The sequence below is a fragment of the Leuresthes tenuis genome, unplaced genomic scaffold, assembly GCF_036924035.1.
Source record: "Leuresthes tenuis unplaced genomic scaffold, fLeuTen1.0.hap1 SCAF_1, whole genome shotgun sequence".
NCBI lineage: Eukaryota > Metazoa > Chordata > Actinopteri > Atheriniformes > Atherinopsidae > Leuresthes > Leuresthes tenuis.
In genome coordinates this window covers 208,308-224,695 of record NW_027325355.1, presented here as the reverse complement: position 1 = coordinate 224,695, position 16,388 = coordinate 208,308, and the positions used below count along the sequence as shown (strand labels likewise).

The following is a 16,388-nucleotide window of genomic DNA, read 5'->3' as shown; positions in this document are numbered from 1 at the left end:
CTACCACCTGCATGTCTTTTGTTGCAACTTCTGATCACCCTGTGACACATGAGGAAGTTGGTCATCTTCAGCTGCTGCTGCTTTGTTGGCTGACACGAAGTGATCTGAGAGTCTCAGTTTCAGTTGCAGATAATGATCACATCAGAGAAGATGATTATCTGGTTCCATAGAGGAACCGTATGATTCCAGTACCTATATAATGCACATTTGTCAGAGACATTGTTGCTTACGGCCACACCACCCTGAATAAGCCCGACCTCGTCTGATCTCGGACGCCAAGCAGGGTTGTACCTGGTTAGTACTTGGATAGGAGACAGCTTGGGAATACCAGGTGCTGTAAGCTTTTTCTCTTCTCTCTACCACCTGCATGTCTTTTGTTGCAACGTCTGATCACCCTGTGACACGTGAAGAAGTTGGTCATCTTCAGCTGCTGCTGCTTTGTTGATAGACACGAGGTGATCTGAGAGTCTCAGTTTCAGTTGCAGAGAATGATCACATCAGAGAAGATGATTTGTCCGCTACACATCAGCCTTTCTCGGCAATTATCTGGTTGCATAGAGGAACCGTATGATTCCAGTACCTATATAATGCACATTTGTCAGAGACATTGTTGCTTACGGCCACACCACCCTGAATAAGCCCGACCTCGTCTGATCTCGGACGCCAAGCAGGGTTGTACCTGGTTAGTACTTGGATAGGAGACAGCTTGGGAATACCAGGTGCTGTAAGCTTTTTCTCTTCTCTCTACCACCTGCATGTCTTTTGTTGCAACGTCTGATCACCCTGTGACACGTGAAGAAGTTGGTCATCTTCAGCTGCTGCTGCTTTGTTGATAGACACGAGGTGATCTGAGAGTCTCAGTTTCAGTTGCAGAGAATGATCACATCAGAGAAGATGATTTGTCCGCTACACATCAGCCTTTCTCGGCAATTATCTGGTTGCATAGAGGAACCGTATGATTCCAGTACCTATATAATGCACATTTGTCAGAGACATTGTTGCTTACGGCCACACCACCCTGAATAAGCCCGACCTCGTCTGATCTCGGACGCCAAGCAGGGTTGTACCTGGTTAGTACTTGGATTGGAGTCAGCTTGGGAATACCAGGTGCTGTAAGCTTTTTCTCTTCTCTCTACCACCTGCATGTCTTTTGTTGCAACGTCTGATCACCCTGTGACACGTGAAGAAGTTGGTCATCTTCAGCTGCTGCTGCTTTGTTGATAGACACGAGGTGATCTGAGAGTCTCAGTTTCAGCTCCAGAGAATAATCACATCAAGGAGGAAGATTAATCCACTACAAGTCAGCCTTTTTCGGCAATTATCTGGTTATACAGAGGAAGTGTATGATTCCAGTACCTATATAATGCACATTTGTCACCGATATTGTTGCTTACGGCCACACCACCCTGAATAAGCCCAACCTCGTCTGATCTCGGAAGCCAAGCAGGGTTGGGCCTGGTTAGTACTTGAATGGGAGACCGCTTGGGAATACCAGGTGCCTTAAGCTTTTTCTCTTCTCTCTACCACCTGCATGTCTTTTGTTGCAACGTCTGATCACCCTGTGACACATGAGGAAGTTGGCCATCTTCAGCTGCTGCTGCTTTGTTGGAAGACACGAAGTGATCTGAGAGTCTCAGTTTCAGCTAAAGAGAATAATCACTTCAGGGAAGAAGATGTGCCCACTACAGATCAGCCTTTCTCAGCAATTATCTGGTTACATAGAGGAACCGTATGATTCCTGTACTTATATAATGCACATTTGTCAGACACATTGTTGCTTACGGCCACACCACCCTGAACATGTCTGATCTCGGAAGCCAAGCAGGGTTGAACCTCCTTAGTACTTGGATGGGAGACTGCTTGGGAATACCAGGTGCTGTAAGCTTCTTCTCTTCTCTCTACCACCTGCATGTCTTTTGTTGCAACGTCTGATCACCCTGTGACACATGAGGAAGTTGGTCATCTTCAGCTGCTGCTGCTTTGTTGGCTGACACGAAGTGATCTGAGAGTCTCAGTTTAAGTTGCAGAGAATGATCACATCAGAGAAGATGATTTGCCCGCTACACATCAGCCTTTCTCGGCAATTATCTGGTTGCATAGAGGAACCGTATGATTCCAGTACCTATATAATGCACATTTGTCAGAGACATTGTTGCTTACGGCCACACCACCCTGAACATGCCCGACCTCGTCTGATCTCGGAAGCCAAGGAGGGTTGGGCCTGGTTAGTACTTAAATGGGAGACCGCTTGGGAATACCAGGAGCTGTAAGCTTTTTGTCTTCTCTCGACCACCTGCATGTCTTTTGTTGCAACGTCTGATCACCCTGTGACACATGACGAAGTTGGTCATCTTCAGCTGCTGCTGCTTTGTTGGCAGACACAAAGTGATCTGAGAGTCTCAGTTTCAGCTGCAGAGAATAATCACATCAGGGAAGAAGATGTGCCCATAACAAGTCAGCCTTTCTCTGCAATTATCTGGTTACATAGAGGAATTGTATGATTCCAGTACCTATATAATGCACATTTGTCACAGAAATTGTTCCTTACGGCCACACCACCCTGAATAAGCCCGACCTCGTCTGATCTCGGAAGCCAAGGAGGGTTGGGCCTGGTTAGTACTTCAATGGGAGACTGCTTGGGAATACCAGGTGCTGTAAGCTGTTTCTCTTCTCTCTACCACCTGCATGTGTTTTGTTGCAACGTCTGATCACCCTGTGACACATGAGGAAGTTGGTCATCTTCAGCTGCTGCTGCTTTGTTGGCAGACACGAAGTGATCTGAGAGTCTCAGTTTCAGCTGAAGAGAATGATCACATCAGAGAAGATGATATGCCCATTACACATCAGCCTTTCTCGGCAATTATCTGGTTACATAGAGGAATTGTATGATTCCAGTACCTATATAATGCACATTTGTCACAGAAATTGTTCCTTACGGCCACACCACCCTGAATAAGCCCGACCTCGTCTGATCTCGGAAGCCAAGGAGGGTTGGGCCTGGTTAGTACTTTAATGGGAGACTGCTTGGGAATACCAGGTTCTGTAAGAGTTTTCTCTTCTCTCTACAACCTGCATGTCTTTTGTTGCAACGTCTGATCACCCTGTGACACATGAGGAAGTTGGTCATCTTCAGCTGCTGCTGCTTTGTTGGCAGACACGAAGTGATCTGAGAGTCTCAGTTTCAGCTGCAGAGAATAATCACATCAGGGAAGAAGATGTTTCCATAACAAGTCAGCCTTTCTCTGCAATTATCTGGTTACATAGAGGAAGTGTATGATTCCAGTACCTATATAATGCACATTTGTCACAGAAATTGTTCCTTACGGCCACACCACCCTGAATAAGCCCCACCTTGTCTTATCTCGGAAGCCAAGCAGGGTTGGGTCTGGTTTGTACTTCAATGGGAGACTGCTTGGGAATACCAGGTGCTGTAAGCTGTTTCTCTTCTCTCTACCACCTGCATGTGTTTTGTTGCAACGTCTGATCACCCTGTGACACATGAGGAAGTTGGTCATCTTCAGCTGCTGCTGCTTTGTTGGCAGACATGAGGTAATCTGAGAGTCTCAGTTTCAGCTGGAGAGAATAATCACATCAGAGAAGAAGATGTGCCCACTACAAGTCAGCTTTTCTCTGCAATTATTTGGTTGCATAGAGGAACCGTATGATTCCAGTACCTAAATAATGCACATTTGTCACAGACATTGTCGCTTACGGCCAAACCACCCTGAATAAGCCCGACCTCATCTGATCTCGGAAGCCAAGCAGGTTTAGGCCTGCTTAGTACTTGATGGGAGACTGCTTGGGAATACCAGGTGCTGTAAGCTTTTTCTCTTCTCTCTACCACCTGCATGTCTTTTGTTGCAACGTCTGATCACCCTGTGACACGTGAAGAAGCTGGTCATCTTCAGCTGCTGCTGCTTTGTTGATAGACACGAGGTGATCTGAGAGTCTCAGTTTCAGCTCCAGAGAATAATCACATCAAGGAGGAAGATGAACCCACTATAAGTCAGCCTTTTTCGGCAATTATCTGGTTATACAGAGGAAGTGTATGATTCCAGTACCTATATAATGCACATTTGTCACCGATATTGTTGCTTACGGCCACACCACCCTGAATAAGCCCAACCTCGTCTGATCTCGGAAGCCAAGCAGGGTTGGGCCTCCTTAGTACTTGGATGGGAGACTGCTTGGGAATACCAGGTGCTGTAAGCTTCTTCTCTTCTCTCTACCACCTGCATGTCTTTTGTTGCAACTTCTGATCACCCTGTGACACATGAGGAAGTTGGTCATCTTCAGCTGCTGCTGCTTTGTTGGCTGACACGAAGTGATCTGAGAGTCTCAGTTTCAGTTGCAGATAATGATCACATCAGAGAAGATGATTATCTGGTTGCATAGAGGAACCGTATGATTCCAGTACCTATATAATGCACATTTGTCAGAGACATTTTTGCTTACGGCCACACCACCCTGAATAAGCCCGACCTCGTCTGATCTCGGACGCCAAGCAGGGTTGTACCTGGTTAGTACTTGGATGGGAGACAGCTTGGGAATACCAGGTGCTGTAAGCTTTTTCTCTTCTCTCTACCACCTGCATGTCTTTTGTTGCAACGTCTGATCACCCTGTGACACGTGAAGAAGTTGGTCATCTTCAGCTGCTGCTGCTTTGTTGGCTGACACGAAGTGATCTGAGAGTCTCAGTTTCAGTTGCAGATAATGATCACATCAGAGAAGATGATTTGCCCGCTACACATCAGCCTTTCTCGGCAATTATCTGGTTGCATAGAGGAACCGTATGATTCCAGTACCTATATAATGCACATTTGTCAGAGACATTGTTGCTTACGGCCACACCACCCTGAATAAGCCCGACCTCGTCTGATCTCCGACGCCAAGCAGGGTTGTACCTGGTTAGTACTTGGATAGGAGACAGCTTGGGAATACCAGGTGCTGTAAGCTTTTTCTCTTCTCTCTACCACCTGCATGTCTTTTGTTGCAACGTCTGATCACCCTGTGACACGTGAAGAAGTTGGTCATCTTCAGCTGCTGCTGCTTTGTTGATAGACACGAGGTGATCTGAGAGTCTCAGTTTCAGTTGCAGAGAATGATCACATCAGAGAAGATGATTGTCCGCTACACATCAGCCTTTCTCGGCAATTATCTGGTTGCATAGAGGAACCGTATGATTCCAGTACCTATATAATGCACATTTGTCAGAGACATTGTTGCTTACGGCCACACCACCCTGAATAAGCCCGACCTCGTCTGATCTCGGACGCCAAGCAGGGTTGTACCTGGTTAGTACTTGGATAGGAGTCAGCTTGGGAATACCAGGTGCTGTAAGCTTTTTCTCTTCTCTCTACCACCTGCATGTCTTTTGTTGCAACGTCTGATCACCCTGTGACACATGAGGAAGTTGGTCATCTTCAGCTTCTGCTGCTTTGTTGGCAGACACGAAGTGATCTGAGAGTCTCATGTTCAGCTGGAGAAAATTATCACGTCAGGGAAGAAGATGATTTGCCCGCTACACATCAGCCTTTCTCGGCAATTATCTGGTTGCATAGAGGAACCGTATGATTCCAGTACCTATATAATGCACATTTGTCAGAGACATTGTTGCTTACGGCCACACCACCCTGAATAAGCCCGACCTCGTCTGATCTCGGACGCCAAGCAGGGTTGTACCTGGTTAGTACTTGGATAGGAGACAGCTTGGGAATACCAGGTGCTGTAAGCTTTTTCTCTTCTCTCTACCACCTGCATGTCTTTTGTTGCAACGTCTGATCACCCTGTGACACGTGAAGAAGTTGGTCATCTTCAGCTGCTGCTGCTTTGTTGATAGACACGAGGTGATCTGAGAGTCTCAGTTTCAGTTGCAGAGAATGATCACATCAGAGAAGATGATTTGTCCGCTACACATCAGCCTTTCTCGGCAATTATCTGGTTGCATAGAGGAACCGTATGATTCCAGTACCTATATAATGCACATTTGTCAGAGACATTGTTGCTTACGGCCACACCACCCTGAATAAGCCCGACCTCGTCTGATCTCGGACGCCAAGCAGGGTTGTACCTGGTTAGTACTTGGATAGGAGTCAGCTTGGGAATACCAGGTGCTGTAAGCTTTTTCTCTTCTCTCTACCACCTGCATGTCTTTTGTTGCAACGTCTGATCACCCTGTGACACGTGAAGAAGTTGGTCATCTTCAGCTGCTGCTGCTTTGTTGATAGACACGAGGTGATCTGAGAGTCTCAGTTTCAGCTCCAGAGAATAATCACATCAAGGAGGAAGATGAACCCACTACAAGTCAGCCTTTTTCGGCAATTATCTGGTTATACAGAGGAAGTGTATGATTCCAGTACCTATATAATGCACATTTGTCACCGATATTGTTGCTTACGGCCACACCACCCTGAATAAGCCCGACCTCGTCTGATCTCGGAAGCCAAGCACGGTTGGGCCTGGTTAGTACTTGAATGGGAGACCGCTTGGGAATACCAGGTACCTTAAGCTTTTTCTCTTCTCTCTACCACCTGCATGTCTTTTGTTGCAACGTCTGATCACCCTGTGACACATGAGGAAGTTGGTCATCTTCAGCTTCTGCTGCTTTGTTGGCAGACACGAAGTGATCTGAGAGTCTCATGTTCAGCTGGAGAAAATTATCACGTCAGGGAAGAAGATGATTTGCCCGCTACACATCAGCCTTTCTCGGCAATTATCTGGTTGCATAGAGGAACCGTATGATTCCAGTACCTATATAATGCACATTTGTCACCGATGTTGTTGCTTATGGCCACACCACCCTGAATAAGCCCAACCTCATCTGATCTCGGAAGCCAAGCAGGGTTGGGCCTGGTTAGTACTTGAATGGGAGACCGCTTGGGAATACCAGGTGCCTTAAGCTTTTTCTCTTCTCTCTACCACCTGCATGTCTTTTGTTGCAACGTCTGATCACCCTGTGACACATGAGGAAGTTGGCCATCTTCAGCTGCTGCTGCTTTGTTGGAAGACACGAAGTGATCTGAGAGTCTCAGTTTCAGCTAAAGAGAATAATCACTTCAGGGAAGAAGATGTGCCCACTACAGATCAGCCTTTCTCAGCAATTATCTGGTTGCATAGAGGAACCGTATGATTCCACTACCTATATAATGCACATTTGTCACCGATGTTGTTGCTTATGGCCACACCACCCTGAACATGCCCGACCTCGTCTGATCTCGGAAGCCAAGCAGGGTTGAGCCTCCTTAGTACTTGGATGGGAGACAGCTTGGGAATACCAGGTGCTGTAAGCTTTTTCTCTTCTCTCTACCACCTGCATGTCTTTTGTTGCAACGTCTGATCACCCTGTGACACATGAGGAAGTTGGTCATCTTCAGCTGCTGCTGCTTTGTTGGCTGACACGAAGTGATCTGAGAGTCTCAGTTTCAGTTGCAGAGAATGATCACATCAGAGAAGATGATTTGCCCGCTACACATCAGCCTTTCTCGGCAATTATCTGGTTGCATAGAGGAACCGTAGTTGGCAGACACGAAGTGATCTGAGAGTCTCAGTTTCAGCTGCAGAGAATAATCACGTCAGGGAAGAAGATGTGCCCACTACACATCAGCCTTTCTCGGAAATGATCTGGTTGCATAGAGGAACCGTATGATTCCAGTACCTATATAATGCACATTTGTCAGAGACATTGTTGCTTACGGCCACACCACCCTGAACATGCCCGACCTCGTCTGATCTCGGAAGCCAAGGAGGGTTGGGCCTAGTTAGTACTTGGATGGAAGACCTCTTGGGAATACCAGGTGCTTTAAGCTTTTTCTCTTCTCTCTACCACCTGCATGTCTTTTGTTGCAACGTCTGATCACCCTATGACACATGAGGAAGTTGGTCATCTTCAGCAGCTGCTGCTGCTTTGTTGGCAGACACGAAGTGATCTGAGAGTCTCAGTTTCAGTTGCAGAGAATGATCACATCAGAGAAGATTATTTGCCCGCTACACATCAGCCTTTCTCGGCAATTATCTGGTTGCATAGAGGAACCGTATGATTCCAGTACCTATATAATGCACATTTGTCAGAGACATTGTTGCTTACGGCCACACCACCCTGAAGAAGCCTGACCTCGTCTGATCTCGGACGCCAAGCAGGGTTGTACCTGGTTAGTACTTGGATGGGAGACAGCTTGGGAGTACCAGGTGCTGTAAGCTTTTTCTCTTCTCTCTACCACCTGCATGTGTTTTGTTGCAACGTCTGATCACCCTGTGACACGTGAAGAAGTTGGTCATCTTCAGCTGCTGCTGCTTTGTTGATAGACACGAGGTGATCTGAGAGTCTCAGTTTCAGCTGAAGAGAATAATCACATCAAGGAGGAAGATGAGCCCACTACAAGTCAGCCTTTTTCGGCAATTATCTGGTTACACAGAGGAAGTGTATGATTCCAGTACCTATATAATGCACATTTGTCACCGATATTGTTGCTTACGGCCACACCACCCTGAATAAGCCTGACCTCGTCTGATCTCGGAAGCCGAGGAGGGTTGGGCCTGGTTAGTACTTTAATGGGAGACTGCTTGGGAATACCAGGTGCTGTAAGCGTTTTCTCTTCTCTCTACAACCTACATGTCTTTTGTTGCAACGTCTGATCACCCTGTGACACATGAGGTATTTGGTCATCTTCAGCTGCGGCTGCTTTGTTGGCAAACACGAAGTGATCTGAGAGTCTCAGTTTCAACTGAAGAGAATAATGACGTCAGGGAAGAAGATGTGCCGACTACACATCAGCCTTTCTCAGCAATTATCTGGTTACATAGAGGAACCGTATGATTCCTGTACTTATATAATGCACATTTGTCAGACACATTGTTGCTTACGGCCACACCACCCTGAACATGCCCGACCTCGTCTGATCTCGGAAGCCAAGCAGGGTTGAGCCTCCTTAGTACTTGGATGGGAGACAGCTTGGGAATACCAGGTGCTGTAAGCTTTTTCTCTTCTCTCTACCACCTGCATGTCTTTTGTTGCAACGTCTGATCACCCTGTGACACGTGAAGAAGTTAGTCATCTTCAGCTGCTGCTGCTTTGTTGATAGACACGAGGTGATCTGAGAGTCTCAGTTTCAGCTGCAGAGAATAATCACATCAAGGAGGAAGATGAACCCACTACAAGTCAGCCTTTTTCGGCAATTATCTAGTTATACAGAGGAAGTGTATGATTCCAGTACCTATATAATGCACATTTGTCACCAATATTGTTGCTTACGGCCACACCACCCTGAATAAGCCCGACCTCGTCTGATCTCGGAAGCCAAGCAGTGTTGGGCCTGGTTAGTACTTTAATGGGAGACTGCTTGGGAATACCAGGTTCTGTAAGCGTTTTCTCTTCTCTCTACAACCTGCATGTCTTTTGTTGCAACGTCTGATCACCCTGTGACACATGAGGAAGTTGGTCATCTTCAGCAGCTGCTGCTTTGTTGGCAGACACGAAGTGATCTGAGAGTCTCAGTTTCAGCTGCAGAGAATAATCACATCAGGGAAGAAGATGTTTCCATAACAAGTCAGCCTTTCTCTGCAATTATCTGGTTACATAGAGGAAGTGTATGATTCCAGTACCTATATAATGCACATTTGTCACAGAAATTGTTCCTTACGGCCACACCACCCTGAATAAGCCCGACCTCGTCTGATCTCGGAAGCCAAGGAGGGTTGGGCCTGGTTAGTACTTTAATGGGAGACTGCTTGGCAATACCAGGGGCTGTAAGCGTTTTCTCTTCTCTCTACAACCTGCATGTCTTTTGTTGCAACGTCTGATCACCCTGTGACACATGAGGAAGTTGGTCATCTTCAGCAGCTGCTGCTTTGTTGGCAGACACGAAGTGATCTGAGAGTCTCAGTTTCAGCTGCAGAGAATAATCACATCAAGGAGGAAGATGAACCCACTACAAGTCAGCCTTTCTCGGCAATTATCTGGTTTCATAGAGCAAGTGTATGATTCCAGTACCTATATAATTCACATTTGTAACAGATATTGTCGCTTACCGCCACACCACCCTGAATAAGCCCCACCTTGTCTTATCTCGGAAGCCAAGCAGGGTTGGGTCTGGTTTGTACTTCAATGGGAGACTGCTTGGGAATACCAGGTGCTGTAAGCTGTTTCTCTTCTCTCTACCACCTGCATGTGTTTTGTTGCAACGTCTGATCACCCTGTGACACATGAGGAAGTTGGTCATCTTCAGCTGCTGCTGCTTTGTTGGCAGACACGAAGTGATCTGAGAGTCTCAGTTTCAGCTGAAGAGAATGATCACATCAGAGAAGATGATATGCCCACTACACATCAGCCTTTCTCGGCAATTATCTGGTTTCATAGAGGAAGTGTATGATTCCAGTACCTATATAATTCACATTTGTAACAAATATATTTGCTTACCGCCACACCACCCTGAATAAGCCCCACCTTGTCTTATCTCGGAAGCCAAGTAGGGTTGGGCCTGGTTAGTACTTAGATGGGAGACTGCTTGGGATTACCAGGTGCTGTAAGCTTTTTGTCTTCTCTTGACCACCTGCATGTCTTTTGTTGCAACGTCTGATCACCCTGTGACACATGAGGAAGTTGGTCATCTTCAGCTCCTGCTGCTTTGTTGGCAGACATGAGGTAATCTGAGAGTCTCAGTTTCAGCTGGAGAGAATAATCACATCAGAGAAGAAGATGTGCCCACTACAGATCAGCCTTTCTCAGCAATTATCTGGTTACATAGAGGAACCGTATGATTCCTGTACTTATATAATGCACATTTGTCAGACACATTGTTGCTTACGGCCACACCACCCTGAACATGCCCGACCTCGTCTGATCTCGGAAGCCAAGCAGGGTTGAGCCTCCTTAGTACTTGGATGGGAGACAGCTTGGGAATACCAGGTGCTGTAAGCTTTTTCTCTTCTCTCTACCACCTGCATGTCTTTTGTTGCAACGTCTGATCACCCTGTGACACATGAGGAAGTTGGTCATCTTCAGCAGCTGCTGCTGCTTTGTTGGCAGACACGAAGTGATCTGAGAGTCTCAGTTTCAGTTGCAGAGAATGATCACATCAGATAAGATTATTTGCCCGCTACACATCAGCCTTTCTCGGCAATTATCTGGTTGCATAGAGGAACCGTATGATTCCAGTACCTATATAATGCACATTTGTCAGAGACATTGTTGCTTACGGCCACACCACCCTGAAGAAGCCTGACCTCGTCTGATCTCGGACGCCAAGCAGGGTTGTACCTGGTTAGTACTTGGATGGGAGACAGCTTGGGAGTACCAGGTGCTGTAAGCTTTTTCTCTTCTCTCTACCACCTGCATGTGTTTTGTTGCAACGTCTGATCACCCTGTGACACATGAGGAAGTTGGTCATCTTCAGCTGTTGCTGCTTTGTTGGAAGACACGAAGTGATCTGAGAGTCTCAGTTTCAGCTGAAGAGAATAATCACGTCAGGGAAGAAGATGTGCCCACTACACATCAGCCTTTCTCAGCAATTATCTGGTTACATAGAGGAACCGTATGATTCCTGTACTTATATAATGCACATTTGTCACAGACATTGTTGCTTACGGCCACACCACCCTGAATATGCCTGACCTCGTCTGATCTCGGAAGCCAAGCAGAGTTGGGCCTGGTTAGTACTTGGGTGGGAGACCGCTTGAAAATACCAGGTGCTGTAAGCTTTTTCTCTTCTCTCTACCACCTGCATGTCTTTTTTTGCAACGTCTGATCACCCTGTGACACATGAGGAAGTTGGTCATCTTCAGCTGCTGCTGCTTTGTTGGCAGACACAGAGTGATCTGAGAGTCTCAGTTTCAGCTGCAGAGAATAATCACATCAGGGAAGAATATGTGCCCACTACAAGTCAGCCTTTCTCGGCAATTATCTGGTTTCATAGAGGAAGTGTATGATTCCAGTACCTATATAATGCACATTTGTCACAGAAATTGTTCCTTACGGCCACACCACCCTGAATAAGCCTGACCTCGTCTGATCTCGGAAGCCGAGGAGGGTTGGGCCTGGTTAGTACTTTAATGGGAGACTGCTTGGGAATACCAGGTGCTGTAAGCGTTTTCTCTTCTCTCTACAACCTACATGTCTTTTGTTGCAACGTCTGATCACCCTGTGACACATGAGGTATTTGGTCATCTTCAGCTGCGGCTGCTTTGTTGGCAAACACAAAGTGATCTGAGAGTCTCAGTTTCAGCTGAAGAGAATGATCACGTCAGGGAACAAGATGTGCCCACTACACATCAGCCTTTCTCTGCAATTATCTGGTTGCATAGAGGAACCGTATGATTCCAGTACCTATATAATGCACATTTTTCAGAGATATTGTTGCTTACGGCCACACCACCCTGAACATCCCCTTCCTCGTCTGATCTCGGAAGCCAAGCACAGTTGGGCCTGGTTTGTACTTGGATGGAAGACCTCTTGGGAATACCAGGTGCTTTAAGCTTTTTCTCTTCTCTCAACCACCTGCATGTCTTTTGTTGCAATGTCTGATCACCCTGTGACACATGAGGAAGTTGGTCATCTTCAGCTGCTGCTGCTTTGTTGGCAGACACGAAGTGATCTGAGAGTCTCATTTTCAGCTGGAGAGAATTATCACGTCAGGGAACAAGATATGCCCGCTACATATCAGCCTTTCTCTGCAAATATCTGGTTACATAGAGGAACCATATGATTTGATTACCTATATAATGCGCATTTGTCACAGAGATTGTTGCTTACGGCCAAACCACCCTGAATATGTCCAACCTCGTCTGATCTCGGAAGCCAAGGAGGGTTGGGCCTGGTTAGTACTTTGATGGGAGACCGCTTGGGAATACCAGGTGCTGTAAGCTTTTTCTCTTCTCTCTACCACCTGCATGTCTTTTGTTGCAACGTCTGATCACCCTGTGACACATGAGGAAGTTGGTCATCTTCAGCTTCTGCTGCTTTGTTGGCAGACACGAAGTGATCTGAGAGTCTCAGTTTCAGTTGCAGAGAATGATCACATCAGAGAAGATGATTTACCCGCTACACATCAGCCTTTCTCGGCAATTATCTGGTTGCATAGAAGAACCGTATGATTCCAGTACCTATATAATGCACATTTGTCAGAGACATTGTTGCTTACGGCCACACAACCCTGAACATGCCCGACCTCGTCTGATCTCGGAAGCCAAGCACAGTTGGGCCTGGTTTGTACTTGGATGGAAGACCTCTTGGGAATAGGAGGTGCTGTAAGCTTTTTCTCTTCTCTCTACCACCTGCATGTCTTTTGTTGCAACGTCTGATCACCCTGTGACACATGAGGAAGTTGGTCATCTTCAGCTTCTGCTGCTTTGTTGGCAGACACAAAGTGATCTGAGAGTCTCAGTTTCAGCTCGAGAGAATAATCACGTCAGGGAAGAAGATGTGCCCACTACTTATCAGCTTTTCTCGGCAATTATCTGGTTACATAGAGGAACTGTATGATTCCAGTACCTTTATAATGCACATTTGTCACAGTTATGGTTGCTTACCGCCACACCACCCTGAATATGCCCGACCACGTCTGATCTCGGAAGCCAAGCAGGTTTGGGCCTGGTTTGTACTTGGATGGTAGACTCTCTGGGAATGCCAGGTGCTGTAAGCTTTTTCTCTTCTCTCTACCACCTGCATGTCTTTTGTTGCAACGTCTGATCACCCTGTGACACATGAGGAAGTTGGTCATCTTCAGCTACTGCTGCTTTGTTGGCAGACACAAAGTGATCTGAGAGTCTCAGTTTCAGCTGCAGAGAATAATCACGTCAGGGAAGAAGATGTGCCCACTACACATCAGCCTTTCTCGGAAATGATCTGGTTGCATAGAGGAACCGTATGATTCCAGTACCTATATAATGCACATTTGTCAGAGACATTGTTGCTTACGGCCACACCACCCTGAACATGCTCGACCTCGTCTGATCTCGGAAGCCAAGGAGGTTTGGGCCTGGTTAGTACTTGGATAGGAGACCTCTTGGGAATACCAGGTGTGGTAAGCTTTTTCTCTTCTCTCTACCACCTGCATGTCTTTTGTTGCAACGTCTGATCACCCTGTGACACATGAGGAAGTTGGTCATCTTCAGCAGCTGCTGCTGCTTTGTTGGCAGACACGAAGTGATCTGAGAGTCTCAGTTTAAGTTGCAGAGAATGATCACATCAGGGAAGAAGATATGCCCATAACAAGTGAGCCTTTCTCGGAAATTATCTGGTTACATAGAGGAAGTGTATGATTCCAGTACTTATATAATGCACATTTGTCACAGTTATTGTTGCTTACGGCCACACCACCCTGAATATACCCGACCTCGTCTGATCTCGGAAGCCAAGCACGTTTGAGCCTGGTTAGTACTTGGATGGTAGACTGCTTGGGAATACCAGGTGCTGTAAGCGTTTTCTCTTCTCTCTACAACCTGCATGTCTTTTGTTGCAACGTCTGATCACCCTGTGACACATGAGGAAGTTGGTGATCTTCAGCTGCTGCTGCTTTGTTGGCAGACACCAAGTGATCTGAGAGTCTCAGTTTCAGCTGCAGAGAATAATCACATCAGGGAAGAAGATGTGCCCATAACAAGTCAGCCTTTCTCTGCAATTATCTGGTTACATAGAGGAAGTGTATGATTCCAGTACCTATATAATGCACATTTGTCACAGAAATTGTTCCTTACGGCCACACCACCCTGAATATGCCCGACCTCGTCTGATCTCGGAAGCCAAGGAGGGTTGGGCCTGGTTAGTACTTTAATGGGAGACTGCTTGGGAATACCAGGTGCTGTAAGCGTTTTCTCTTCTCTCAACAACCTGCATGTCTTTTGTTGCAACGTCTGATCTCCCTGTGACACATGAGGAAGTTGGTCATCTTCAGCTGCTGCTGCTTTGTTGGCAGACACGAAGTGATCTGAGAGTCTCAGTTTCAGCTGAAGAGAATAATCACGTCAGGGAAGAAGATGTGCCCACTACACATCAGCCTTTCTCAGCAATTATCTGGTTACATAGAGGAACCGTATGATTCCTGTACTTATATAATGCACATTTGTCACAGACATTGTTGCTTACGGCCACACCACCCTCAATATGCCTGACCTCGTCTGATCTCGGAAGCCAAGAAGAGTTGGGCCTGGTTAGTACTTTGGTGGGAGACCGCTTTAAAATACCAGGTGCTGTAAGCTTTTTCTCTTCTCTCTACAACCTGCATGTCTTTTTTTGCAACGTCTGATCACCCTGTGACACATGAGGAAGTTGGTCATCTTCAGCTGCTGCTGCTTTGTTGGCAGACACAAAGTGATCTGAGAGTCTCAGTTTCAGCTGCAGAGAATAATCACGTCAGGGAAGAAGATGTGCCCACTACACATCAGCCTTTCTCGGAAATGATCTGGTTGCATAGAGGAACCGTATGATTCCAGTACCTATATAATGCACATTTGTCAGAGACATTGTTGCTTACGGCCACACCACCCTGAACATGCTCGACCTCGTCTGATCTCGGAAGCCAAGGAGGTTTGGGCCTGGTTAGTACTTGGATAGGAGACCTCTTGGGAATACCAGGTGTGGTAAGCTTTTTCTCTTCTCTCTACCACCTGCATGTCTTTTGTTGCAACGTCTGATCACCCTGTGACACATGAGGAAGTTGGTCATCTTCAGCAGCTGCTGCTGCTTTGTTGGCAGACACGAAGTGATCTGAGAGTCTCAGTTTAAGTTGCAGAGAATGATCACATCAGGGAAGAAGATATGCCCATAACAAGTGAGCCTTTCTCGGAAATTATCTGGTTACATAGAGGAAGTGTATGATTCCAGTACTTATATAATGCACATTTGTCACAGTTATTGTTGCTTACGGCCACACCACCCTGAATATACCCGACCTCGTCTGATCTCGGAAGCCAAGCACGTTTGAGCCTGGTTAGTACTTGGATGGTAGACTGCTTGGGAATACCAGGTGCTGTAAGCGTTTTCTCTTCTCTCTACAACCTGCATGTCTTTTGTTGCAACGTCTGATCACCCTGTGACACATGAGGAAGTTGGTGATCTTCAGCTGCTGCTGCTTTGTTGGCAGACACCAAGTGATCTGAGAGTCTCAGTTTCAGCTGCAGAGAATAATCACATCAGGGAAGAAGATGTGCCCATAACAAGTCAGCCTTTCTCTGCAATTATCTGGTTACATAGAGGAAGTGTATGATTCCAGTACCTATATAATGCACATTTGTCACAGAAATTGTTCCTTACGGCCACACCACCCTGAATATGCCCGACCTCGTCTGATCTCGGAAGCCAAGGAGGGTTGGGCCTGGTTAGTACTTTAATGGGAGACTGCTTGGGAATACCAGGTGCTGTAAGCGTTTTCTCTTCTCTCAACAACCTGCATGTCTTTTGT

At 46.5% G+C, this 16,388-nt stretch overlaps 38 pseudogenes; all 38 read left to right on the top strand.

Moving 5' to 3' along the window:
* Positions 1–224: 224 nt before the first annotated feature.
* On the top strand, positions 225–343 carry LOC140289887 (5S ribosomal RNA; annotated as a pseudogene).
* Positions 344–612: 269 nt separating this feature from the next.
* LOC140289886 (5S ribosomal RNA) lies at positions 613–731 on the top strand (annotated as a pseudogene).
* Positions 732–1,000: 269 nt separating this feature from the next.
* Positions 1,001–1,119, top strand: LOC140288371 (5S ribosomal RNA; annotated as a pseudogene).
* A 269-nt stretch (positions 1,120–1,388) lies between these two features.
* Positions 1,389–1,507, top strand: LOC140311836 (5S ribosomal RNA; annotated as a pseudogene).
* A 647-nt stretch (positions 1,508–2,154) lies between these two features.
* Positions 2,155–2,273, top strand: LOC140300545 (5S ribosomal RNA; annotated as a pseudogene).
* Positions 2,274–2,542: 269 nt separating this feature from the next.
* On the top strand, positions 2,543–2,661 carry LOC140281614 (5S ribosomal RNA; annotated as a pseudogene).
* A 269-nt stretch (positions 2,662–2,930) lies between these two features.
* LOC140293192 (5S ribosomal RNA) lies at positions 2,931–3,049 on the top strand (annotated as a pseudogene).
* Positions 3,050–3,706: 657 nt separating this feature from the next.
* LOC140293578 (5S ribosomal RNA) lies at positions 3,707–3,824 on the top strand (annotated as a pseudogene).
* A 269-nt stretch (positions 3,825–4,093) lies between these two features.
* On the top strand, positions 4,094–4,212 carry LOC140291654 (5S ribosomal RNA; annotated as a pseudogene).
* Positions 4,213–4,449: 237 nt separating this feature from the next.
* On the top strand, positions 4,450–4,568 carry LOC140290326 (5S ribosomal RNA; annotated as a pseudogene).
* Positions 4,569–4,837: 269 nt separating this feature from the next.
* Positions 4,838–4,956, top strand: LOC140294733 (5S ribosomal RNA; annotated as a pseudogene).
* A 268-nt stretch (positions 4,957–5,224) lies between these two features.
* On the top strand, positions 5,225–5,343 carry LOC140292097 (5S ribosomal RNA; annotated as a pseudogene).
* Positions 5,344–5,615: 272 nt separating this feature from the next.
* LOC140289884 (5S ribosomal RNA) lies at positions 5,616–5,734 on the top strand (annotated as a pseudogene).
* A 269-nt stretch (positions 5,735–6,003) lies between these two features.
* Positions 6,004–6,122, top strand: LOC140292096 (5S ribosomal RNA; annotated as a pseudogene).
* A 269-nt stretch (positions 6,123–6,391) lies between these two features.
* Positions 6,392–6,510, top strand: LOC140319877 (5S ribosomal RNA; annotated as a pseudogene).
* Positions 6,511–6,782: 272 nt separating this feature from the next.
* LOC140297018 (5S ribosomal RNA) lies at positions 6,783–6,901 on the top strand (annotated as a pseudogene).
* A 269-nt stretch (positions 6,902–7,170) lies between these two features.
* LOC140294313 (5S ribosomal RNA) lies at positions 7,171–7,289 on the top strand (annotated as a pseudogene).
* A 397-nt stretch (positions 7,290–7,686) lies between these two features.
* Positions 7,687–7,805, top strand: LOC140282049 (5S ribosomal RNA; annotated as a pseudogene).
* Positions 7,806–8,077: 272 nt separating this feature from the next.
* On the top strand, positions 8,078–8,196 carry LOC140295013 (5S ribosomal RNA; annotated as a pseudogene).
* A 269-nt stretch (positions 8,197–8,465) lies between these two features.
* LOC140292652 (5S ribosomal RNA) lies at positions 8,466–8,584 on the top strand (annotated as a pseudogene).
* Positions 8,585–8,853: 269 nt separating this feature from the next.
* Positions 8,854–8,972, top strand: LOC140292919 (5S ribosomal RNA; annotated as a pseudogene).
* A 269-nt stretch (positions 8,973–9,241) lies between these two features.
* LOC140288650 (5S ribosomal RNA) lies at positions 9,242–9,360 on the top strand (annotated as a pseudogene).
* A 269-nt stretch (positions 9,361–9,629) lies between these two features.
* On the top strand, positions 9,630–9,748 carry LOC140296371 (5S ribosomal RNA; annotated as a pseudogene).
* Positions 9,749–10,793: 1,045 nt separating this feature from the next.
* Positions 10,794–10,912, top strand: LOC140292918 (5S ribosomal RNA; annotated as a pseudogene).
* A 272-nt stretch (positions 10,913–11,184) lies between these two features.
* On the top strand, positions 11,185–11,303 carry LOC140295012 (5S ribosomal RNA; annotated as a pseudogene).
* A 269-nt stretch (positions 11,304–11,572) lies between these two features.
* On the top strand, positions 11,573–11,691 carry LOC140301090 (5S ribosomal RNA; annotated as a pseudogene).
* Positions 11,692–11,960: 269 nt separating this feature from the next.
* On the top strand, positions 11,961–12,079 carry LOC140295628 (5S ribosomal RNA; annotated as a pseudogene).
* Positions 12,080–12,348: 269 nt separating this feature from the next.
* On the top strand, positions 12,349–12,467 carry LOC140297035 (5S ribosomal RNA; annotated as a pseudogene).
* Positions 12,468–12,736: 269 nt separating this feature from the next.
* On the top strand, positions 12,737–12,855 carry LOC140316451 (5S ribosomal RNA; annotated as a pseudogene).
* Positions 12,856–13,124: 269 nt separating this feature from the next.
* LOC140296083 (5S ribosomal RNA) lies at positions 13,125–13,243 on the top strand (annotated as a pseudogene).
* A 269-nt stretch (positions 13,244–13,512) lies between these two features.
* LOC140291811 (5S ribosomal RNA) lies at positions 13,513–13,631 on the top strand (annotated as a pseudogene).
* A 269-nt stretch (positions 13,632–13,900) lies between these two features.
* LOC140292314 (5S ribosomal RNA) lies at positions 13,901–14,019 on the top strand (annotated as a pseudogene).
* A 272-nt stretch (positions 14,020–14,291) lies between these two features.
* LOC140289673 (5S ribosomal RNA) lies at positions 14,292–14,410 on the top strand (annotated as a pseudogene).
* Positions 14,411–14,679: 269 nt separating this feature from the next.
* LOC140275230 (5S ribosomal RNA) lies at positions 14,680–14,798 on the top strand (annotated as a pseudogene).
* Positions 14,799–15,067: 269 nt separating this feature from the next.
* LOC140291163 (5S ribosomal RNA) lies at positions 15,068–15,186 on the top strand (annotated as a pseudogene).
* Positions 15,187–15,455: 269 nt separating this feature from the next.
* Positions 15,456–15,574, top strand: LOC140292313 (5S ribosomal RNA; annotated as a pseudogene).
* A 272-nt stretch (positions 15,575–15,846) lies between these two features.
* LOC140289672 (5S ribosomal RNA) lies at positions 15,847–15,965 on the top strand (annotated as a pseudogene).
* A 269-nt stretch (positions 15,966–16,234) lies between these two features.
* Positions 16,235–16,353, top strand: LOC140275226 (5S ribosomal RNA; annotated as a pseudogene).
* The last annotated feature ends 35 nt before the right edge of the window (positions 16,354–16,388 follow it).